The sequence below is a fragment of the Protopterus annectens genome, chromosome 9.part0 (assembly GCF_019279795.1).
Source record: "Protopterus annectens isolate FY-2018-M chromosome 9.part0, PAN1.0, whole genome shotgun sequence".
NCBI classification, from domain to species: domain Eukaryota; kingdom Metazoa; phylum Chordata; order Ceratodontiformes; family Protopteridae; genus Protopterus; species Protopterus annectens.
In genome coordinates, this window is record NC_056743.1 from 1,054,801,556 (window position 1) to 1,054,828,442 (window position 26,887).

Below are 26,887 nucleotides of genomic sequence, written 5' to 3' on the forward strand. Positions count from 1 at the left end.
TTAATCTCTTTTCTTTCTGTGACCTTTGATACTTACTCACCCATGTTTCATTCATATCTCTCCCTCCTCACTCTTTTTATCAGTGGGATACATACTCATCTATTTTAATTCCTCTTCTTGTGCAAATTTCTTCAGCAGGCATTCAGTCATTTCAGTTGACTTTTTCCTTCATCTTACTGACATTCTTGCAGAAGGGTAGCAACTTGCTCAGAAGTAATTATGATAGTTAATGAGGATATATGCACTATTTTTCGAGGTACAGCAATGCTGTATATTTTTTTACTGGTGTTGTTCCTTTCATACAGCACAGTACTCTCACCCTTCCGTCCTGCATTACTGCCTTGCTTGTGTACCTTTAGAGCATCTGTTTTATTGCTACTCCAATTCTAGCTGATACAGAGTCCAACCAGAATTGTGTATACTTGCTGTGTACCATATATTGCATCACTGTACAGAATCAGGTACTACTGCAGAACACAGTGCCTTAAACTACTCAGTAATGCCAGGCATTACTATAATTATACAGCTAAATAGTTAAATATTGCTACAGTGCTGCAATTAATGTTACTGCTCTATGCTATTACTGTAGTACTTTATAGCATTAGGTATAACTATAACATTATGTAATACTATATTATTTTAGTAAAAGTAGTAATAATCTACTACTATGTCCTTACTTTCATTAATGCAAAGTACTACACATTTCTGTAGTAAGTAGGTAGAAAGCAACTGTAATGTATAATCTTTCTCTTGATATCGCAGAGGGGCTGAATGTTATGATAATGACTACTTGATGTCACTGTAATTCTGCAAATAGCTTTATATGACTCACAAACTGCACAGCAAGGGCAGAGGCAGGACCTTAGTTGTTCATAGGTTAGCATGTGGCTATCTACCCTTGTTAGACATTTTAAGCACTGCATAATTTCCCAACCCAAAGGTAAGAATTAAACCCTGTACGTTATGTCTGTGAGGTAAACATCTTAACCATTATGAAACCCCCCAACCCCAATAATTGTGATTGTTTTGTTTTGTTTGCTAAAGGGACTTTTTCGGAAGCATTGCCATTCTACTTACAATAATCAACACATCTTTAGCATCACAACACAAAGGCCCATGAAATGGGTATTCTGAAGCAACAGTATTACAGGCAAATGCTAGGCATTTTATTCTGTGTGTGTACTGTTATCATACCTTTCAACCTCTTAAAGCAATAGATATGGACAAAGCCATACATAAAAGTGGGACAATGGCCCAAAAGTAGTGACAATTTTTAAATATTGCTTTTACAAACTTATAAAGTTGATAGAGTAACAGGTTTTGCATTAGCATGAATTTTCTGAAGGGTATAACAAAACTCAAATGATTTCATTATTTTCTGACTTTAGTTTTTGCTGATTTGCCACTAGTTTACCAGAAAACAATGTTATGAAAAGTGGACCAAAAATCTGAGGCAAAAATATGGACATTCTATGAAAATCTGTACAGTTGAGAGGCATGAGTCTGTTATAACTAGTGAGTGTACTGTGATAATGCCAGTTCTGTACCTAAGCCCCATGTTAAGTTTGGTTTTGCCTGGCAGGCTCCTGTTACTACTGCTAGTCAGAAGAGGTGAAACCAAACCACTCTGATTAATCATTTAAGAGTAATTCTGATTATGTAAAACAGGATGTGCATGCTTCTAAATGACATGTGACATACTGTCGTGGTCAGCCTTCCTCTGTTCAGGATGCTTCTCTATCATGTATTGTAAGTAACAAATTTCCCCTTGGCAGCTTTATCCTAAAAGTCTATGAAAGAAAAATAAACCTGAAATGATGAGCAAAGACAAAATGCTAGTTGACTTTCAGGAAGCCTTGTGCCAGCAAGTTATAAACAAAAGGCAACGCAGAAAAACTGGTGTTTCTACTATCTCATGTGGCTTTCATAATACTTGGGTAACACTCAAGCCTTTGTTATACGCCAGGCGTCCTGTGATAAGTTCCTTGGTATTAAGCCAATTATGAAACTGATCATTTAATGCTTTAGAGCAGTCTGTGTGTTATCTCTCAAAAGCCTCGCACTCCCTGAAAAAGAGCCAGATTTTCTGTAACGTGGTACATCAGTGGAGATGCTAAGGTGATGTTTCATTGTGCTTTGTGGTAGGGTAGAATGTACTCATTTTGGTAATGCAGTAATTTATCCAAAATAAGAAAATAAAAATATTTGCATTGTGACTTTGAATTAAAAAGTTAGTATATTGTAAATCATAACACTGGAAATATTAATGCAAGCTGCTCAGCATAAGGCATATTTTCTTTTGCAAGTAAACATTTGGAAAGTTGTAGGTTTTATCCTATATAAAGAAAACACAAAACAATCCTAGAACAGGCAATGCAGCACTTACTGATAAAAGTACTACACTCATCAGTTTGCAGAATTAAGCTGGGATCCATTCTGCCTTCTCTGCAATTTCTTTATAAAGACATTAAATATTCTATGGCATCTCCTGGAAACCATAAAACATTCAGTGTCATGTTCAGAAACCCCACTTATAAAAACAGAAGCAGCATTTAAACTGGTTCTCCATAAGGACATCTGTATTCTTTTTATGACAATACATACTCGGAGTAAATGGGTGTAACTTGATTATGTAACTAGTATTTGAGACTATCTCATGTGAGTTATACCCACCCACTACAAGTAATTAACAGTGATTTATAACATACGAGATAGAGCTATTTTAAATCCTTATTATTGTGAAATTTAAATAAAAAGCAGTACTCTTCCTTTTATTGCTTCTTTGCAAATTATGATCAGACACCACTCACTTGAAATAAGTTTCATCATGCAACATAACCCTTAACTGTTTCCTTGAGGTACCTTACCTCCATTTGCATTCATTCTTACCTGTTTTATAATAATTAAATATTTTTTTTATTTATTTTTTATTTATTTAACATTTGTTGTACCACTGTAAATATCAGTGAAATAGGTGAAAATGTATTTGCTTTGTTAATCATGCTCTGAGAAGTTACACTGAGTTAAATTCCAGAAGTTCGTGTCAGTGAAGTAAGTAATTTCATTTTGTTAACCATATTTTTAAACCTGTGCTGAGGCTTAAGTTACAGAAAACTGTGTCAGTGAAGTTACTGATTTCCGTTAGTAAGGGTGGCAAGTCACCTTTTCATTCTTTCTGCCCGTTGAGCTTTCTTTCCTCTGTGGCAATTGTCTTGCAGCTCATTCTTTCCTTAGGTGTGAGTAATGGTGCCTGGAATGGGGCGATCATGAGGAGAATTGGAGTTTTTATTGCTTTGAGGCCCCAGTATTCATGTGTCCAGGGAGGGCATGCAGAGGGTATCATTGTGAACATGTCATTTACTTCCACAAGTGATACAACCCCTCAAGTCTGCTCTGCTACTACAAACTGATGAACGTAGTACTCACTCGTTGCTTCATTGGGGGAGGGGGGAGAATCATCAGACACCTTTTGGCCTTCTATTTTTATCAGGGACTCATTTATGAACATGCCACATACCCTACCTATGAGGTGAAGTGTGTCAAGTAAGCCATGTCTTTCCTCCATCTCCTTACTAAATGAACTTAAAGAAAAGCTTACTAATGACAAACTAGCTGAGGTGCAAACATGACTCTGGGAACTTACATAAGTAGAAGTTACACTAATCACTTACATCAATCCATCACCTGATACAAGTAAGTATGACCCATTCATCCCATCTTTGTATGTAAGCTCATGCATTGAAATCTACCTAACCCTCATGACTAGTCTTTAAATATTTCTTGCTGATAATAGTGGTGCTAACTACTTCAGGAATATGCTTCTGTGGTAGAGCTGTAGTATAATGAAAAGCATAGGCTGAATTCCTTAAGGTACCAAGATGTGTACACAGAGCCAAAAGGCCATGTTTAGCTACCAAAGATGAACATGCAGCAATGAGGGGAATCACTAGACACCAGTGCTTACCTTTAAAATGCCAGAATGGCACCGATAAAAAAACTGCACATTGGGGGTGTAGAGATAAACTAGACCACCAAGGATTACTATAGGGACTCTCAGAGATTCATCTAAGTGCCATAGCAGCACCTGAGTGATGGTGGGGACTGCTAGTGGGGATTCATCTTTAAAGTGCAATACCAGTCCCAAAGCTACTATAGGGACATTACTATAGGGACCGGGGATGGGTGAATACCCTGGACACCAAGTATTCATCTTAAAAGTGCTGTACTGGCACCAACATAACTATGGTTACTGGGGGTTAGGGGGATGCACTAGACACAAGGAATACTCATTGAAGTGCCCTTCCATGCAGACATCATAACAGGGATTTGGGGTTGGAGGGAAGCACTGGGGACCAGGGCTCACATTCTAAAGTGGCATAATGGCATCAAAGGTAGTATGGGGGTTGGGAGTGGGGGGAATGATCAGACACCATGGATTACTTTGTAAAGTTTCTTAACAGGATATAATGAAGAAAAAAGACAAAATACAAATCAAAATCCACGGGAACCTTGCCAAAGCAGTGCAAGAAACGTCCACAATGGGAGCAGTTGTCTTAACGCAATTTAATAAGTATACAAGCGTTTTCGCCGCAACCTCTGTTGCAGCTTCTTCAGAGTAAAAACACAAGATCAAAGCAGTTACAAGTATTTAAAAGTTAAATGCAGGAAGTGATGTACGGTAACATCCAAACTATTATGCGAGGTTGCTAAAACCATACCTCGCGTTAACAAAAACAACGAAACAGTCACTATTAATAGAATTATTACATGCTAGGAGTTAATATTTAAATGATGTTATGCACTTATAGTTTTTTTAAAAAAAAAGCTTTGTAGTTCAGGAAATGTTAATGGTAACTTTACCATTTACTTTAAATAATTCTGTGTGTGTGTGTGTGTGTGTGTGTGTGTGTGTGTGTGTGTGTGTGTGTGTGTGTGTGTGTGTGTGTGTGTGTGTGTGTGTGTGTGTGTGTGTGTGTGTGTGTGTGTGTGTGTGTGTGTGTGTAAGAGTGATGGGGTGAATGCTACTGACAACATGAGCATCATGTTACTACTGTAATGTGCAGATCAGCCCTGATTTACATGTTGCAGTAGTAAGTGCGATTCAAAAAAACATGCAATTTAGCTAATAATGTGGTTTACCTCATCATGGCTAGCATGCCTCTGAATGGCAAATGGGCACATCGCAGGAGAAGGGCCATTCTAGCATGAGCTATACAGCCTCTGCTTGAAACAGTAATGAATTTCTAAGGTAGATGATGGGCAATTTATGTTTGTATCTTTTCTTTTATTAGTCATTTGAAATGGGACCACTAAAGAGAGGTTAGTCATCACACAGATTTCTGTGGAAGTCATCACTTCTGAGTACAGACTGAAATCTTCATTACGGCAAAGTCTATACAAACAAAATGCTTCATTGTTTTCAAGTTACCACTAAGTTTTTAAATACGGTCCATTAATGGGAAGGAAGGGTATAAGGAGTCTAGGAGGTCCATAGCAAGATCTTCCTATCTGACATCCCACTATTGTCAGCTTAACAATGAATTATTATTTAGCATGTATAATCCCTACTCTAGATCCTAGAACCTCTAATCTAGATCCTAGAACCCTCTAGATCCTAGAACCCCTACTCTTGATCCTAGTATCTTTTTGTTGTGCTTACTTTCTTTGATCTCTAGGCACCTTCCTACTAGCACTCTTGCCCAGACCTGGCTAGTCTGCCATTCCTTCCCTAACTGAGATACCATAAGCGTTGCTACTCTACTTTTAAATGGGAATATCCTTTTTACTAACCCTCAACAATCTGCTTACAGAGGCTGGTCAGCTGATTTCCAGTTAGGGATCGTTACCTTGCTGGTCACTGTCATGATAGCCCAAAGTAGATGCCTGCTAGAATTATCAAAACTAATGTCATGTAAAAGATTTAAAAACACCAAGACTAGGTTATGTGGAACTGGTCCATCCATCTCTTCTTTTCTGGTACACATGGAGCACGTTCTCTGTGTCTTTTCAGTTGATTTTCAAATAATTACATGATATAAAAATATGCTTGCGGCATCTTTCCACTACATCATCAGCAGCACCCCAGGTTGATAGCTGGGAACATACAAGCTAATCTAAACCGAATATAGATGGGTCTGCATAAAGTACTTCCATATAGACAATCTATAAGTTGGAGGAACAGTCACCCTACATGAAGTTCTAAGAAAAAAGCTGGATGCTCTGACTATTATTAACTACCTTACAGGAGACCATGGATTACTGAAATATGCATTTTAATGCCATCTGCTGGACATTAAGGATATTCTATACAGAAGGAGGATCTTGTTCTACCATCAGGAATAAACAGTATTGTGCCTTTAATCTGTGAATGACAACAGCTTGCTTTTTATAGAAAGTTCACCCACATAAAGGTTGTTTTACAAAATGTCTTATCTAAGCCACCAATGAGAAATACAATCCAGAGGAAAGGTCAAATACATAGAAACTTTAATTTCTCTAGAGGAACTGGGCTCTTTAAAGTGAAATAAAATGAGCTTCCATTCTGAGAAATTCAAACTGTCTTGAGATTTAACTATATGCCATCAACCATAGCACTGATTAGCAGTCATATCATGTTTCCATCCTTGCCCCCTCTTTACTAAGGGCTGACAACTCCAACAGCAGTGATGTTGTATACAATAAAAGAGCCATGCCACAGCAGTAGTGGACTTTAACTTCTAAAGTAATTCAAAGGGAATGCCAGGTCGCCCTCCTGTTTCACCACAAAGAAACTCAACCATCCTCACTCTAGGTTTCACAAGGGGACTGTATTAAAGGTATTGTCTGATTATTCCATGTATAACTAAATCAACAGGAATATAAAGTGATACCACATGAAATGTATGCTCTATCTTTAGGTACAAAAACACCTTAATTGTCATTAAAGCAGGTAATTCTGGGGACCATAAGATACTTAGCCATATAGACCTTTAAGTAAGTACACCTGAAAGTATTAGATCCCCCACACACACAGACACATTTTAAGACAGATTAGAATAAGGTCTATCGCCATGACTGAGGGCAATGCACTGGTGTAAGAGAGCATGCTTAGATCTTCAATAAAGGTCCAGTAATTTCTTTGCAGAACTCTCCCAGGAATCCATCTCATGGCAAGGCCTTCAGACACTTGATCTTTATTTTTTATAGCACTTCTTTCGTTTGTTGGGTGAGAGAGCAGGTCACTTATTCTTATCGCTCCTGAATGTCTGAGAACTTGAAAGTGACAAGGAGTGAACTATCTCACAGAAATTACTTGTCATCTTGCAAGGCATATATTCAGCTGTAATGTCCTTGAAAGACCTTTAATTTTGCCAGCACCAAGTGCACTTCGGTCTTCCTTTTTACATTCCTTATGGGAAGGTGGATATCATTTTTTTCTAGCTTGCAAGTAAAACCTTCTGGCAAGTCCCTTGTATGCATGTAAGGAGAAGGCATGATACTACAATGACCTGTTTGCTGTCTATAAGGTGCTGGTCCCACGACTATAGCATCTTTTTAAAATACCTGTACACTGGATCTTCACTAATTTGCCATTGATGCATCATAACACAGAGGGTTCCCCAACAGATGATCCAGCTCCTAATGTCAGTTACTATAAAGCATCTGCACATACTCTTAAGTGCATCTATAAAAAAAAATGATAAATGTCCCAAGGAGTATAAAGAAGATACATATCTGTTTCACATACGTTGAAAAGGGTACTAGTCAACTCAGCCAGTAACTCTGAGGACACCTTCCTCTTATTTTTGTATATTGACAGGGACAGACTGTTTCGGCAGCACCTACTTAAGAGGTTCAGGGATAAAGATCCACAGAAGAGATATGCAATTGGATATCAAAGAATTAATTCTAGTACTATCTATTAATACATTAACAATGTTATAAGTAATTAGATACTGTAGACAGGATGTGTGCATAGACATAATTTGAGTGAAGACATGCAACATAAATTATGAAGAACAAACAGAGCTAGGCATTGAGTCTATATGAATAAAATAAACATTCATAAAGTATATGTAGAACAATACAACAAGAATGCATACTGTGCACAGCACAAATATTGGTACTGTAGATCATGGGTCATTCAGAAAGATGACCAAGGCCAAGGTATGAGTAATAGATTGCGTCATATAAAACTGTATTCTGGCAGACACGCATGGTTAGATTGGAGGCAGAAAGAGAGAGGAGGTAGAATGGGGGAAGAAGCAAATGGGGAAAGGGGTTAAAAGGTACACGTTATAAGGTAGAGGATGAGGAAGAGAACTGGGATACAAAAAGCTGTGAACCATTTCATACCTATGTAGTCATTAGATAGTTGCTACATTTGTACTGCAGTAAAGATGGGTTCTTGAATATGTGATGCTGTTCACAGCTATGTTATGATGACAAGTTATGAGATCTAGTGACATTGCTCAGCTGTGTCACTGATGTTGTCTACTTGATTTCCACAACTATGTTATTCTATAGAGCTTTATTTATTTATTTAATGTTTTTGTTGACTTAGAATGTCTGACAGGGTGTTAAACCCATTTCAGCAGCAGCCCACAGAGAAAATGTCCACAAAGTACAGAGCAAAATGAATGTATATGCACATCAGTAGAATGTTTGAATATACAGTAATGAGAAAAAAACAATTGTTTGAGCATACAACACTGAGAAAACAAAAACATTAACAAGATGCATATGAATAGCAAACATACAAACACAGCATATAAACCTGATACATGTAATAGATGGGTATGTAAAAATCATTCAAATGTAAATCAGAATGAGTAACAACACAGACACTGTATAGACTCATAGTATTTTATATCAGCAGGACAGTGGTAAAGTGATACTTCATAACAGAGCAAAGTATAGTATATGTGGCCAAGTAGACATAACAGTACAGGATAACATACAAGATTACTGCCCAGGTAGTCATTTTAGAGCAGGACTACATAGAGTGGATAAGGATAGTTTAGGGGATTAGCCAAGTTTAATGCATGAGCAAAGCCATGAGTCCTTAAGATGTTCTTTCAATAGTAGCTTGAAGGATTTTAGGTTGTTAGTTTATGACATGGGAAGTTAAATTCCAAACTTTATAGACATGAGAAGAACACAGAGAGTCACCTGTAGTGTAATTTGATTTAACTGGATGCAGTAAGAATGTGTGTCAGTTGAGTGGATTTTTAGTGTAGACATTTTTCAGATCGGAAAATTAGACTATGAACAGTTTTAGCTGTGTGTATATGTTACATAGTGAGGCAATTCCAATCAGTTTATCCGTTTAGTGCCATACAGTGATGAGATCTGTAAGGTATATCTGTTATGAATTCAGCTATTTTGTTGCATTTCTCTACCATGGTTATTTGGGTAGCTTGCAGGTTGGCAAACACAGGAACAGCATACAGGGGGATAAGTAACAGTAGATCAGAGGTAATGGTTTGTCTAATCTGATTAGTCAGGTAATGTTCAAGTTGATACAGGGTGCTAAGTTTATTTTGTATTTTGCTGATAGCTTGCTTTACACAGTAGTAAAATTTCATGGCATTGAAAAGGGGTTGAGGATGGATGGATCTATGATGACACCTAGGAGCTTGGTATGAGTTACAAGTTCAGTTTTGGTGTGGTTAGAAGAAGCAATGGTTAAAGAAATTTGTTGTTAAAGTATTGTTCAGGTATGAATAGAATAAGTTTAGTCTTCTTAAGGTTTAATATTAACTGAGAGTTATAGAACCATGCTTCAAATGAGTTGAAGGCTTCCTGTGTTTGGGTTTAAAATTGTTATAGGCCTTTGGCAGTGCAGATAAGTGTGTAATAATCATACTGAATGATGGTAGCATATTTACTTGTAGTATGTATGCTGAATAAGGAAAACAATGAACAACAAGTGACCAAGGAAACAGCCTTAAGACACCCCTATGTGCACAAGTAGAAATGGAAAGATGCCATTTTCCTATTTGACAGCTTGAAGACAATCACTAAGGCATATGTTGAACCACATGAGAGATGAGTGTTAAAGTCTTAGGAAGGAAAATCTGAAGAGTAGTTTTTGATACAATACGGTGTCAAAAAGCTTTTGACAAATCAAAATAAAAGTGCGGCTACTAAGTTCTATGCATTCCTGTTGGTTTTGATGTTGAATAGAGCTGTCACATTGTAGTGGTGTGGTTAGAAATCATATTGTGTCGGTTTTAGCAAGCTGTTTGTGTTAAAAATTTAAGTAGGTGGGATTGAACTCATTTTTCTACGACAGGAGGGAGAGAATGGCTATTGGCCTATAATTGGAGATATTGATAGAGTAGACACCTTTGTATAGGGGAGAGATATTAGATTTTAGGAACATAGCTTTATGTGATAGTGCAGTTTATTAAGATGGAGTTTGGGAAACCCTTGTGTGTATGCTGAAACTTTTGTACTTTTCAGGAAGATTGTCTTCTGCAAATGTAGTTGACCTTAGTTTAAGAAAGGTATTTCATGATGGTGAATACATGGATGGTTTCAAAATCAAATGTTCTGGAATTGTTTGTTGACTCTGGAGAAGTGGAGTGTTACACATGGCAAAGATTGTTAAGGTGAAAGTTATATTAATAATATGTTTATTGAATTGGCAGGCAATGTTGTCACTATTAGTGTAATTAATAGAAGGGGATTGTAGGGTAGTATCTCCAGGATCTATAAGTTTGTTGATTAAGAACCAGAAATGATTTTGTTTGCTTTGCTTATTGTATTGGAAGTTTGTATAGTATTTTTGTATCAAGTCTGCTCATGTGTTTTACTGGGTTTAGAAGCTGTTTATAGTTTTGAAGGTTGGACTGAGTTTTTGATTGTTTCCAAATATTCCAAGCTGTATCTCTTTAAATATTTTTCATTTTTTTCTAGTTAACCAGGGTGCAGGGTTTACTTTAACTCAGGGAGGTTCATCCAGGATGAAGACAAATGTATCATTAAAGTATTTGACAGCATCAAGTAAAGGAAGATTATGAAGGTAATTTCAGTTAATGTAGCTTAAGCTTCTCTTAAGCTGGCAAGAAAAGCATCTTTATAGAAACACACAAGTTTACCTTCTCAATTATGACAGTGGTGTTTGATGGTGAAGTTTAGCAACCTAACTGAAGAAGTAGGAAGGTGATAATTTAATGAGTCTGTGAGAGAGCCAGAACTGAATATATGATTTGGGGAATTTGTGAGTATCCAAGTCAATGATGGCACTTTTATTATTGGTTTTATTTTATCTCGTTGGAGTGGAGATGAGTTGAGTGAAACCATATAAATCAATTATAATACTGCTGTAGTCTTTAATATTAGCTTGCCATTCAAAATTGAAATCCCCTGGTATTACAGTTTCATGTATGGTAATTGCTGAGGACCAAGTAAGGATTTCCTCTGTAAAATCTATATTGTTACCTCTGTGTATGTAAATAGCAATAATGCTTAATACCTTATAGTTCTTCAGTTTAAGTGAAGATATAAGAATCTCTGCAGTTTTATTAGCTGGAGGGTTATAAGTTGAAAGGGGTAGTAAGAGAGTGTTATTGTAGAATACTTCCACACTACCAGCTTTTTTGTCTGTCTAATGTAAGCATGTTATACTCCAGTGGAAGGATCTTCTCATCTTTTATATCTTGTTACAGCCAGGGTTCAGTGATGACCGCAATACCAGAGGAGTGCAGGGCAATCCATGTGTGGACCTCTGGGAGATTGGTTTTAATGCATCTGATGTTAATTCTATAAAGGTGAAGGTTTATGGTTTTAGGTGCTTAGGAGGGTAGATTAATGGTGATGGTTTGACAAGCATTTTGCGGAGTATGGAAAGGGCCTGTGGTAGTTTGGCAATTCTTTTTTTTTTTTTTTTTTGATGGATGGAGGAGACCTGAGTTTGGATGAATATTTCTAAACAGGTTAAGTGCATGAGGAAGAACAAGGTAAGAAAAGAGCTGATTAAGCTCAATATTTTATTTTATAGAAAGTATGTAGAGAATGAAGTTGTGAAAAGTGTAATTTGCCTTGAAAAATTATTATTGGTTAAGCTGATTAGGCTAGATGTGATATGGAACTGAGTTTGATTTTGAGTTAGGGGAATCTGATACTTGAAAGCAGGGCTGTTGGAGTTGTTGTTGAAAGAGTGTTAGGAGCATCAGTAATACAAGAGGGTTAGGAGAAAAAGTTGCCAGGAAAAGAATTTGATAGGTGTAGGCCAGGTAAGTTGAAATATAAATTGTTGGATACTTGTGGTAGAAGAATGCATCTTGAAGATTGATTGGACAGCTGAGAGGTTGAGGTACGTGGGGTGGGGTTTAGGAGAGATTGGTAGAAGCTGCAAGTAGGAGGACTGAACATGAGTTTCATAGGAGAAGAACAGTGATATGTGCTTTGAGTTTATTAGTGGAGAGTAAGTACACAAAGAAAAGTGTGTTTTATGTTATATATTGATGATGTGAGAGAATGTTTTGCAATCAGACTATATGCAATGGGAGTGAGTGGAAATTTGAAAAGGAAGAAGTCAGGTAGGGACAAGAGTGAATATAGAGAATAAATGTAAAAAAGTGGTATGTGAGATGACTGGAAGGGGTGGGGCCAACTTTGGATGGGATGTCATGTGTGGGAAGAGACTGGTTAAGTATAAGTATGGAGTGGTTGTTCCTGAGAAGGACTAGTTAGTGAGGGTAACGGATGGTTGGGACTAGAATAATGGGGCACTGAGTGAAGGAATTAGCAGATTTGGTGAGTAGGAGAAAAAATGTTAGGGGTATGAACATATAGGGTGTTTCTACTTTATTTATATAATAAGTAGTACAGTGATAATTTGCTATAGGAATAGGTTTGCATGTATGAGTGAAGGTTGATGCAGATGGGTATAAGCAGTTAAAGTGACATGTTTGCTGTTATCAAAGAGTGGGAGTATGGTGTAAGTAACTATGAGGGTAAAAACAGGTGGTATGTGTAGTAGTCAGATGATTTGCTGTCTGGGAAAATGGAGAGAGAGAGAGAGCATCTGAGTGCAGAGTATGTGATATACTGCATTTAGCTGAGCTAATTTAGGAACATGGGGAATTGTGTCTGGACAATTTTCCTGAGTGTTAGGTATTGATGGAATTTAGCTTGTTTGGTATTAATAAATGTGTCTGTTTTGTTATCTCTGTATTGTAGTTTTGTAAGATGTGAATTTTGTAGATTGGAAAACGTTGCACTAGCATATAAGAAAACTGATAATAAGAATGACTGGGCAGTGGCAATGTGAGTAAGTTCAGTGAGGCATGTTTTTATCCTGTATCATAAGCCAAGTTTTTCTTAGTTATTTTCTACTATTTTTTGATGTGCTGATCAGATTTTAGATGTTGACAGCTAAGAGTATGGTATTATCATTTATTTCTACAATAATTTTGCTGTTAGTGAAAATGTGAAAATCTTCTTTGAGTTTGGTTCAAGTGGAGAAACTAAGAGCATACTTCTCAACCTCTTAGTGCAAGAAATCTAGACAAAGCCTACAGTAATGGAGGGACAAAGGCCCAAAATAGGAACAGCTTTTAAGTATTCTTCTTATAAAGTTGCAGAGTTGCTAGAATAACAGAATTTGTGTTAACATGCATTTCCTGAAGGATACAATGTCCAGAAAACAAATCTGTGTCATTTTTCAAGGACTTCAATGTTTAGTGTTTTGTCAGAAAACAACAAATATCATATGAGGAGCAGAGCAAAAAAATGAAGCAAAAATCTATACATTCTGCAAAAATCTGGACAGATGAGAGGTATGACTGAGAGTATCATGGTCTTCATTTAACTTGCAGTTAGAAGTAGATCATAGTAAGAAAACCAGCTCTGAATATTCCTGAATGCAGTCCACAGTTGTGAATTAATGTCCTACAATGACCTTGCACTGCATATGAGGGAGGACTAAGTTAAATATTATATAAGTTGGCCTGTGCGGGATGCCACATGCACATTGTCTGTCAATATACTTAATAGTAGGGAAACAGAGATTGGGATGTATGACACTCCAGCTTGGACAGATCTGGTGTAGATTGATGGCCTCAGGTCAAGGAACAAATTGAGTATGGTCAAGTATTTATTAAAAGATTTAGTAGTTTCTGAGCTTATGCTGACATCCAATAGTCATCAAATAATTATAGTGCATGTCAAATGCTTTCAAAAAATGTAGAAAGAGTGATCCCTTTAACTGTCCTTCACTAAATGTATTGCATACATAATTGCATGTGCAACTGATAAAAGTTAGTAGAGCCCCTTCTGTACTATGGTCTGCACAAAATATTTACTGAGTTGGGGAAAAGAGATGGTAGTCATTTATGAAGCCCATTATTTTGTTCATGGGTATAGATATCCAGTATGTCAGACATCGGAGGAAGGATAGCAGTGATGTGGCAGTTTGATAACTAGAGCAATGCTACTATCTTTTTCAGGGGAATGATAACAGATGTTTTTAAACTTTAGAATAAAGTAATATCAATACCATATATGCAACCCCATCAACTACTAGAGTCTGGAATTGGACAGGAAGAGTATCAATTGCAGGAGATGTGGTTTGAGTTTAGCAAGGAGTTAGCCTTTGTTGACCAGGTTAATCCCACTAGGCTAGTATTCTCATTTCAGTGGAGACCTGGGATGGAATTTATACTGACTAGGAGAAAATTTATCAGAAACACTGCATGATATGTTAAATTGAGGCCCCATCTGTCTGAGATTGTGGTAATTCAGGTGGATCTAAAAAATCCCACTGTACTATAAAAAAATACCTCTGGCCAAATTTCCGTAGTTAGTATAAATACCATCTTGGGTTTTCCCTGAGAAGAAGTTACTAGCTTAGTGGGACTACCCTGGTCAACAAATAAGCAAATAAATACAAATATTGGTAATATTAGAAGAAAAAAGTCTGCTTGACTGCCTACTGGTAGGGTTTACAACATCTCTTAATGTTATGTCATAAGGCTGTTGCCTTAAAAATATAAATAACAAAATTTAAATATATCAAGCATAGTATCAGTTAGAACTTCCTTATCAATACTCGTAGTTCCTGCTACACAAATCTTTCTTCAGGTTGGAAAAGAACCTTATTAGCATTTTTCATATGTGAAAATCAATAGGCAGGAAGTGATATGCAAATAAAAATAAAATAATACAGCTATTATCACACAGTGTTTAGGATTATTGAGAAATTCAATGGAGGCATACAAATTTAAAGTAGAACAATTGATTGCTGATAATGGGGCATCAGAAAAAGTGAAATATTATTTTGTGGAGATAGTAGCGCAATTAAAAAACATACCAATATATATTAGGAAGGAAAGGAGACTGAGGAAAGAAATATGAAGGTGGCAGGACTACAGGAGGAAGGATCAAGAGAAGTATGCAGGAAAGAAGAAGATAGGAAGATGGAGGGAGTGAAGAAAGCGACAGCGGAGAACAGTAGACAAAGATAAATACACAAAGGAGAACAAAGCAAGAGTAGGTACCCAATAAAGGCAGTCTCATGATATGGTTTCACTTGGTTTATTAACAAAAAACAGGATTGAGCGATTTCATTTCCCTCCAGGAAACTTCATCAGAATCATAATACCAATTGTAATTGTAATTTAATTAACAATCAAGGTCCTTCCATTGGTCAACATTCTGTCTCCATGTCTGGAACACCCCCTCCTGCTTGTTGGCCTGTCTCCACAGTGTATGTTGTAAGAGGTATTTCCAACTCCCCTATGTGATGCTGTTTGTCAAATACCCACATGAAGTCCTGCAGCAGTTCTTCCATGAATACACTATCATCATTAATTTCTGAATGCCAGTAGTGTACTACTGACTGACTGGCATCTCGCAAATGCACAACCTAACATCTTGTGCCCATGACAGCTTCCACCTTTGCCCCACCATAACTATGCCTCTGAGTTCAGTAATTACTTACTCTTTCCTTATTATAAGTTCCAGATCTAAGAACTCAGCTTATTCTCAAAAGTTGAAAACAAAATATGGTGTCCGTTAACATAATTTCAAAATAAAAAGGGAAAATTTTGAATATAATATGTAATTAGTAAACAATAGTGTGAACACACATCTGCAGGCATAGCAGCTGTAATTGCAGAACAGTTTGTATACAGATTTCAAAATAAGTGAAGAAATATATCAAAGTACAATCGAGATTAGGGGAGATGGCTGTTGTATAAATGCAGATAAAATAACTACTGCAGGATATAAAATTAAAAACTTGGGTTCCCTGAGACTAGACAATGCACCTGGTGATTTCCTGTGCAAAAATCAAGAAAAACCCAACTTCTCCTAAATCAGTCACATTAAGCAAAATGTTCGTAGGTGTAAACTCTCCTAACCTACAGTAATTTACAGTAGTGATACCTATACACACAAAGGGGGGGGGGCTTCATGTTAGACTATTAGTCTCATCAGTCTGATGATTATTCTGTGTAGTAGCATGGAGACCATAATAATGGGTTAGTTCAGAATGATTCAGTTAACCTATTTCTGTTAGCTATGGAACATTATGGATTTATCACCTCCTGAGTCTTATAGCATTATTTGAAGAGGGAATGGAAACACTTTGAAAATCTTGAGCACATCTAAACAATCCTACCTTGGTTTGTGATTTACTGTGGAGTTGACTGGTAAGAGAAGTTTTATTTGAATTTATATTGTATTTGTTATCACTGTCTTTAACTGTTTGCAGGTAGGAAAGAATAGCTTGTTAACAAGATTTACTTTCATTTATATTTTATTGTTTTACCTTTAATTTCACTGTTGGTTGTTAGGAAAGGATAGGTTTTAGACAGGCAAGCAAGCTCAAGCTAGACAGCTATAAATTCACACAGACTGCAGAGAGGAAAATCTTAAGCACATCTAAACAATCCTACCTTGGTTTGTGATTTGTTGATCTTTACTGCTAAAAAGAAGAGAAACAGCGAGTGACAGTGAGCACATGACGTAAAGGAATTGCAGCATTTGTTTGGCTTGCAGAACTTGTATGGTCAGAACAACATTACTGTACTTAATTTATTACTTACTTGTATATTGCTGGTGTGATTTTTATTTTATTTTTTTTGTCATATAATTGATTTAAGTTCTCTTTGAATACTATGGTTACTGTTTTTGATTATTCTTTTCTGTTACAGTAATGTAACAAACAGAACAGATTTAGGATATGATGCAGCTATTGTCTGCAAGGATCATTCCACCCCTACAAAATAAGACAATGCCTCTGACAACTTTGGAATTCTGGATGCAAGTATTCAGCAATCTGAGGATCCAGTTTGTTTAGAATGAAACAAAAAAAGAAAGAAAGGAAGAAGCTCTCAACAAATAACTTGGAAGAAAAAGAAACTGAGTAATGACTGTAAAGAAAGAGAATACGTACTAAAAAGGACACTGCTTTGTTATGTAACACACAAGTTATAGGCAATGATGATATTTTCCTATCAGAAAACCTTCAATCTACAGAAAAAGGCATCATTTTTCCAACATAGAAGGTAGAAAAAAAGGCAAGGGGCAGGTGAAAAGGAAGTAATCAAAATTGATTATGGAAGGATTGAAGAACATTACTGTAAGAAAAAAAAGAAGAGAAAGACAGATGTTGACTACATGGCTCAAACTGTGGATTTACAATGCCAGCTGGATAATAATTTAATACACAATGAAAACAGTGGGATTAATAAGACTAATGGTGATGAAGATCTATCCTTCATAACAATTGATGGACAGATCTTACTGCATTAGAAGCTGAAGATTCTTCAGAGCTGGCCAGCAAAGATATTCTTGTAATTGGAGATTCAATTATTAGAGGAACTTATACTTATATTTGCAGAGAATATAATGAACACTGAATAGTGTTATACTTGCCAGGAGCAAAACTAGAAGATGTGAGACAAGCCTTGGAACACCTTAATGTAAGGAAGTACAGATCCGTTTTTATTCATGTTGGTACAAATGATGTGATCTGCAAGGTTTCAATGACTGTTAGTAGGGAACTGACAGCCCTCTTAGATAGTATAGCTTGTATTGGTGTTAGGACATATTTTTCACAAATCACCTATAGAAAGGATAGTTCAGTCACTGTGAAATAAAAAAATTGTTTGGGTAAATACCTACATGGAAAAAAAATGGAAATGTGTAGAGCATCCGAGCCTAGATTTGGGCACACATGTGTTCAGATAGGATGGCATGCATTTGTCAAGATCAGGGAAGGGAATTTTTGCAGCAGATGTTTTGCAATATTTGACAAACACTAGGCAGGAATTTTGCCATGTCAAAATTTAACAGTTCACAGATAGCAACATTCGATACATTTCTGAAGGTTGTTAATGCTAGGAGCATTAATAATAAAGTTTTTTTTTTGAAAATTTGATACATTCCCACAAGACTGATGTTGTTATTGTTTGGGAAATATGGTTAAAGAACAATGACTGGAAACCAGTTATGTCAGGGTAGAAATCTTTTACTGTAACAGACATTCTAACAAAAAATCAATTGGAAGTGTTATGATAGGGATTAAAGATAATTATGAGACCTGTGATTATTACATGTTCAATGATAATGCCAACACTACAGACTGTATAATTGTGACAGTAATGATAACCCTGGAATGTATAGACCACCAAAGTCAAGTGCAGATGACCTAGAGGAATTCATGCATTTCTTACATGAAACACAGGGGTGGAAAAATATTAGCTGGGGACTTAAATTTACCAGACATAGACTGGAATAATATTGATTCTACAATGTAAGGAAATTATTCACAATGTATATTCAGGAAAAACATTGCTTCAGATTGTAAAAAACACTGCCAGGGGACCAAACATACTAGACATTGTTTGGGTTCTAAAGAAATCAAGTCTAGTTTTACTACCATTGATGTGCAGTGATCATGGGGTTATAAAGGTTAAATTGTTTCTAGATTATTCTGCCAAACTGAAATCTAATTCAATGCACAGAAGGTCAATTACAGATTATATGGAAGCAAAACAGTCCCTATGTAAAACTAACTGCAGTGAAGTGTTCAGTGGAAAAACTGCAGATGGAATGTGGAAAGTTTTGAAAGAGAAATTGTTTGAGTGGAAAAAATTAAGGAAAAAGTTTAACATTAGGATCTAGGCATACAACATCAGGGGGCTATATTTCCATAAGAACAAGATATCTGATTAAGGTGAGACACAAAAATATAAGAAATGGAAGAGAGGTCAAACTACAACTTTGAAAACTGAAATAAACAAGCTACACAAACTAAGCATAGTGTGAGACAAGATCAAGAAAAATTTGAAGAAATTTTATATAAAGATATTGAGCATAATAGGAAATCTTTTTATAGATACATAAGATGTGAAAGGTGTAAAGGCACAAATTGATAAACTGTGTGCATATTCTAAAATGTATTCTTAGACAACATATTATATATATATATATATATATATATATATATATATATATATATATATATATATTTACAAAATCTTATGCAAAACAGTTTGGCTCCAGAAAAGGGGTGATACATTGTCATAGTGTCATCCAGGTAAGCCCAGATACTGGAATCAAATGAAATTATATATAAAAAGAACTGTGCAAACTGGATCCAAACAAAGCACAATGAGGAGATGGAATTAGTAACAATGACCTGCGAACACTTCAGCAAGAACTTACAGTACCATTATATCTATTATTCACTAGGTCATATAAATATGGGGAGATTTCTCAAGATTGAAGACGTGCTTATTAAACCTGTCTTCAAGGGGAAAGGGGAGTAGGACAAACCCAGATTTATGTAGACCCTTAAGTCTACTTTCTTGTTGTGGAAAAATAATGGATAATGTAATATTGGATAAGTTATTGTCAGAACTGGATAGGTTGGGACTTGAAACCATATATTTATTTTTATTTAACATTTGTTAACCAGGAAAGTCCGACTTGGATCAAAGCCAATTTTCAGTAGAAGCCCGGGGAGAAATGCTCCAGATGCATGTCTTTGTAATGTGGGAGGAAACTGGAGCACTTGGAGGAAACCCACACAAATGCAGGGAGTTCATGCAGACTCTGCACAGCAGGCATTCCAGCCGAGAATCAAACTGGAGAACCCCTTGCTGTCAGGTGACAACGCTACCGCTGCAACAATGCACCATACATCATAGCCATTATGTCCATCCATATCAGCATCCATATGTTGAAAACAGATCTATTACCACCTGTAACATGATGTTCTATAACAATATAATAACATTTTTGAATGAAAAATTGTGCTTGATGTAATTTATATAGATTTAACTTCAGCATTTGACAGGGTCATGCACAAAACACTGATCAATTAATTAGTACAACTGGGTATTGATGTACTCTTGATAAGATGGATAGTTGTATGGCTTACAAATAGGACATGGCATGTATACAACAACTGGACAGGTGAAATCTTTGGTTACAGTCAGGGTGTTCCACAGGGCTCTGTCCTAGGCCCTTACTTGTTTAGATTGCATCTAACTTTTTCATTTGAGGTGTTCTACTGTCTATATGCAGATGACTTAAAATTGGGTAAACTGATTACTTGTGTTATACTCATACACTGCCAATCCAAACTGAGAGAAATAGAGGACCGTAAGATGCCACTGAGCAAAATCCTTTATTAAATTTAACGCTTTTGTCAGGCGTTCACCACTAGACTTCTTCAGAATTAATTAAACAGACAACACATCTTCCTGGCCTATTAAATACAACATTTTCCCATCACATGATGTAATGGAGTCATCACATTGGTTAAAAACTTCACTTTACAATTTAAAAACACATACGTCCACATAATGACTGTTTTGAACCATTGAATAATAGATAAGCTATGGTAATCTTGAAATAAACAGTAGAAAAAACATGACAAGCTTTGCTTCCATATTTAAACACCACTAAAATAGTTGAAACCCATACATATATGGGAACGCAAACATATATATGTATGTATATATACACATCAATAATATTACCTACGCCACTAAACATAACAACCTGCTACTTTACAGATTTTATTTGACCATATTTCCTACCCCATGATATATATAAATCATACTGATGATTCATAAACTCTTGAATAATATCTAAATCAACATTATTACTAGAACTGCCCTTATTTTTGTTAAGAAAAATGAAACTCTGATTTGAGTTTCAAATAGCTTGAGATAGACAGTGTTTTATTCAAGCCATAGTTATTATTAGCAGCATTGCACCTCAATTGCAAAAGCAATTGTCTAAATTCCAAGATCACTTCAACTGGCCCACCCCTTGTGTCGTCACTCTGAACTTGTTCCAGTGCTGAAAATTTAAAATGATGTTGTGAGTGCTCTAAAATGTGTTTGGCCAGTGCGTTCTTGGAATTACCTTTTCTAATATATAAATGCTGATATATACGTTTGTGTAATTTGTTAATTGTTTTACCTATATAAAATTTTTCACATAGCTGACAAATTGCTATGTAAACCAGTCCTTTGCTCTGGCAATTAAACTTTTTATTGAGGTGCGCCTTCCCATAACCTTTTATACGGATAGACTTGGCTTCTTCAATAAAGGGACATTGTGCACAGTGCCCACATTTTCGCATCTGTCCATCTTCTCTATTGATGCAGCTGGATTCCAATATATTCTTAATACATCTATCTCTTTTATAAATGACTTTGGGTTTCTCATTTAACAAAGATTTACACCTATCATCTGATGTCAAGACTATCCAATTATTGTGTATAATTTGTTTAATATAAAAAAATACACTATTGAAAGTAAGTAACATAGCATCAGTATAAGTATAATTGTTCCTTGTTGAGCAATATTGTAAATATTACCCAAACAGGGACTATTCATATCACACACAGTACCTAAAAGTGGGTAAAATTGCCCCATCCTTCTTTTATTGGAAACCTCGTCCAAAATGGGATCTATAAAACTAGTGGGATAACCTCTCCGAGTCAACATGTCCCTCAGTTGTCGCATCTCACAGGTAAAGTTAGAAAAATCACTGACCATCCTGAAAATTCTAACACCCTGTCCCTTGACCAATGATTTCTTTTGGTATATTGGGTGGTAACTATCAAAGTGTAACAGGGTGTTGGAATATGTAGGCTTTCTGTACAATGTTTAAGAAAATCTCTTGTTATGTACATCCTTGCTGATAGTAATGTCTAAACAATTAATAGACATGAGGTTACTTTCCATAGTGAAAGTAAGGAAATCAGTACGTGTGTTAAGAAAGTTATAAAATTTGTCTAGTTGTTCTAGTGTGCCATCCCATAGCAACAGAAGGTCATCGAGGAACCTACCATAACATTTGCAATGTTTAAATAGATCATGTTTAAAAACATAGTTCAATTCCCATTGAATGAAAACAATATTGGCAAATAAGGGGACACAAGCTGCCTCCATTGTGACCCCCACTTTTTGCCTAAATAACTGGTTTCCAAACAACAAAAAATTGTTGTGTAAAATAAGTTCCATCAATGTTCTATACATCAGTATTCTGGAATGTCCTTGTGTAGTGCAGAAGCACAAGTAATCATAAAACATCTTGAGACCTTCGTCATGGGGGATAGCAGTAAACAGGTCTGTAATATCCATAGTGACTAATAGCAAATGGTCACCATACATCTCATTCTGAATGTTTTTAAGACAATCCCATGAGTCCCTCAGAATGTGTGTGTGTTGCTCTAGTATATATTTCAAGTTGTGGTCAATAAACTTGGCCAAGTTGAAAGTTTTGGATGCTTTTGTGTCCACTATGGGTCGAAAAGGGGGGTAATTTACACACTTATGGAGTTTGGGGATACTGAAGATGGTAGAAATCTGGTCATATAACAATAAATCTTGCAAGATAATGTCTCTATTTCTATATGATATGTTTAATTGATTCTTTGAAACTTCTTCATACGATTCAGTGTATAAATGTGCAAGCATTTTTTCTACATATCTATTTTGATCCATGATAATCAACCCCCCACCCTTATCGGGTTTCATAACCCTAATAGACTTGTTGTTAGCTCTCTCAGTTAGTAATCCCATATCTATATCAGATTGTTACCATCTTCATCATTTTTTCTTTGATGTACCGTTCTCATTTGTTCAGTGCAAAGACTTTCAAATACTTGTAAAGTAGGGTATAAAGGGGGGTTGTAAATACTGTTTTTTACATGTAGAAATATTATTAGGTAAAGTTGCATCCTCAAATTGAGTTTTCTAATGAATAGTTTCAAATCAAGTAAAGAATACTCAGTTCTAGGTCTCCTCTTAGGAAATAAGTTGAGCCCCTTTTGTAGCAGGTCAGTCCAAGCCGCAGTAATATTCAAATCAGTATAGTTAAATATTTTAAAATCCCTGGTCTTGTTCAGGATAATATATATCTGATCCAACTCTTCATCTACCATCTGTTCGCATATACCTTCCCCCCTCCCCCTGTAGTTCCTGCCGCTGTTCATGTGGAAATCCTGGAAACTACCACTGCCCATCCCTCCTTGATTGTACTGTTGTTGAGTCTGATTTTGGAGGCGTTCTGACCTCCTCGTTAATACATCTAAAGGGGTCATCTGTTCATTAGTGTCACTGTTGTTGTCATAATCCATCCTAGAAATTGCCCCACCACTACTACCAAGCCCTTCCATCTGCCCTCTAGTATTCTCTACAATTCACAAGATTGAAGACGTGCTTATTAAACCTGTCTTCAAGGGAAAGGGGAGTAGGACAAACCCGGATTTATGTAGACCCTTAAGTCTACTTTCTTGTTGTGGAAAAGTAATGGAGAATGTAATATTGAATAAGTTATTGTCAGAAGTGGATAGGTTGGGACTTGAAACCATATATTTATTTTTATTTAATATTTGTTAACCGGGAAAGTCCGACTTGGATTAAAGCCAATTTTCAGTGGAGGCCTGGGGAGAAATGCTCCAGATGCATGTCTTTGTAATGTGGGAGGAAACTGGAGCACTCTGAGGCAACCCACATGAATGCAGGGAGTTCATTCAGACTCCGAACAGCAGGCACTCCAGCCGAGAATCAAACTGGAGAACCTCTTGCTGTCAGGTGACAACGCTACCGCTGCACCACTGCACCATACATCATAGCCATTATGCCCATCCATATGTTGAAAACAGATCTATTACCACCTGTAACAAGATGTTCTATAACAATATAACATCTATGAATGAAAAATTGTGCTGTGATGTAATTTATATAGATTTAACTTCAGCATTTGACAGGGTCATGCACAAACCACTGATCAATTAATTAGTACAACTGGGTATTGATGTACTCTTGATAAGATGGATAGTTGTATGGCTTACAAATAGGACATGGCAAGTATACAACAACTGGACAGGTAAAATCTTTGGTTACAGTCAGGGTGTCCCACAGGGCTCTGTCCTAGGCCCTTACTTGTTTAGATTGCATCTAACTTTTTCATTTGAGGTGTTCTACTGTCTATATGCAGATGACCTGAAATTGGGTAAACTGATTACATGTGTTACAGGTAAGACATGTCTGCAAAATAACTTGACTAAATTGACTATTTGGGCTCAGGAGAATAATATGCTGATAAAAACATCAAAGACTAAGCATATGAGATTTGGGAGGCATAAATTGAAAGTTGAATATTTAAATACAGCACACAGTGATTGAAACTGTAGACTCATTTAAGGACCTGAGTGTATGGGTAGATTCAGCTTTGAGTTTTTCTAATCATTTCAACCAATTGGTTAATGATAGTTATAGAACTATAGGTTGTATAAAAATATTTATAAAGTCTAGGAAATCAAAAATGAAGTCACTATTTGTTAGTTACATTAGACCCAAACTTGAGTATGGAATAAAAATATGGAAACCCTACAGGAAAACAAGCATGAATAAACTGGAAAGAGTACAGCAGAAATATACCAATGGCATCCATAGATGTGAAAATGTAAGTTATTATGAAAGACTAAAATATCTGAACTTGTACAGTGTCTCTTACAGATATCTAAGAGGAGATCTTATTCAGGTATATAGGGCATTTTAGGGACAACTACCTCTGGGAATGTTTGGGGTTATCAAAAAGTACTAGAGAATCATCAGATAACCTATGTAGAAGATTCTATAGGAATGAGAAGTGTACTAACTGGTTCTCTGACAGAGTAGCCGATGCATGGAACAGACTACTAAATTATGTTAAAGCAAGTACTAGTTTAGATATTTTTAAGAACAGCCTGGACACTTATTATGGAAACAAGTATTTTGGTATATTGGCAAGCTAGAAGGGCATTAATATCTGTGCTTGAAATATTTCTATGTATGTATGTACTTAATAACTGCTGACAGTACATACGGTTTAACCTGGCCTTGCTAAGGCTATTGAAGCTATTCAAATAAGGGAATATTCGACAATTTAAAAGCTATAAATGTCAAATCTATGCACAGTTCAGTGGGCAAATCCTGGTTACGCAGCAGGGCACAAGTCAAGGTTGGGTATTATCTATCTTTTCCTATACAGGTTACCAAAGGTGTCTCACTTGGCTCCATACTGAGGCCACTTCTATATGGACTGTTCTTCAGAAATTAAAGTGGGAAATTAGTATGGATTACCAAATATTCAGAAGATTGCTTCATAATGAATACAGAAGATGAACTCCATTTTTTGTATATTGGGATCTGGTATGCTGATGATTAAAGAAAAAGGCAAGAATATGCACTAAAAATCTATAGTATTCTCTGCCTAGGGAAGTGCTTACAACCAAAGTAAATTTAAATATTTAACTTGGTTAGGAAGGCTGAATAGGTGTGGGGGCATCATTTGACAAGGTGTTACACTTGGCATGTCAGGTTAAACCAGATTTTACAAAAACATCAATTTAAATTGAATCATGGCTAATGCATAGCAGACAGGTCAACCTACCCAGCACAGAATTACTGGTGTTCCTTCATAGCAGATTGGAGTTCTATAGTAATGACGCTTCCCACAGGTAAACTGCACAGATACAGGCTGTAGAAACAATGGCTGTTGGAGGGCAAAACCAGTGTAGGGGCATGGGAGGCTCATCACATGCTGACCACAGGATGAATGCCATGTATATTAAAGAGGGCTGATTTGAACAAGTGTTTCTGCACTATGCATTCTATAGAAATGCCAGTGTGTTACTTGTGAAAATTCTGTCTGAAAAGACTATTACACTGCAGGTTCTAAATCCTATTCATATTCTGACTAGCTGAACATTTTCCTTGAATTGTAAAGCCCCTCCCTCTACAAGTACTGAAAAAATAGCTGTAAACATGCTACAAGAAGAAATTGAAAGAATTCTATAGGTGTGTAGACCACCCACCATTCCATATAGATCATCTCTTCTGCAGATCATAAAATACACAGAAAGCTTTTAAAAGCCAGTCAGCTAGTAAATCCAAGCCATGCTATTTCATACAGGTGGAAGCAATCATTTGTAGGATTGTGCTGAATTAATTTGTGCCCCATTTTAAAGGTTAATACAGTGCACATCAATTTCAAAATAGCATTTTTTTCTAATGATAACACAGCAAATGCATCACAGAAAGCCATAATAACATAGACTTTTCTTTCCTTCTTTCCTTGAGTTGAAAGAATGCTAATTTCACAGCAGCTCTTCCACATTGCCTGAAATTTGCTGAATTATTTATGCATTCTGATCTACTTTTATAGGTGTTATTTTATTAGCTTTCTTCTTATAATTGAATCCCCTATAATATATGACTTTTAAACATTCCTCAGAGAATTGTGTCAAGATTAACTACAGACAGAATCTTCTAAATAATGATTGCATAATTTCAAACCATAAGTTGCATTTAATATTTTGATCCATATACTGTATCAGCCTGGAGCCCCATAATAGATTGTTTCATTACTATATAG